Raw genomic sequence first — 344 nt, 5'->3', positions numbered from 1 at the left:
AGGGTGAGAGCCTTGTCGTGCCCGGACCCTGTCGCACCACGAGGCGCTGTCTACGAGTCGGGTTGTTTGGGAATGCAGCCCCAATCAGGCGGTAAATTCCGTCCATAGCTAAATATGGGCGAGAGACCGATAGCGAACAAGTACCGCGAGGTAAAGGTGAAAAGGACTTTGAAAAGAGAGTCAAAGAGTGCTTGAAATTGTCGGGAGGGAAGCGGATGGGGGCCGGCGATTCATCCCGGTCGGATGCGGAATGGAGCAATCCGGTTCGCCGATAGATTCGGGCCGTGGACCAACACAAATTAAGGTGGTGACCTAAGCCCGGGCTTTTGTTATGCCCGCAGAGA

Source organism: Brassica napus, unplaced genomic scaffold (assembly GCF_020379485.1).
Source record: "Brassica napus cultivar Da-Ae unplaced genomic scaffold, Da-Ae ScsIHWf_133;HRSCAF=240, whole genome shotgun sequence".
Classification (NCBI taxonomy): Eukaryota; Viridiplantae; Streptophyta; class Magnoliopsida; order Brassicales; family Brassicaceae; genus Brassica; species Brassica napus.
This window is presented reverse-complemented; position numbering follows the sequence as displayed.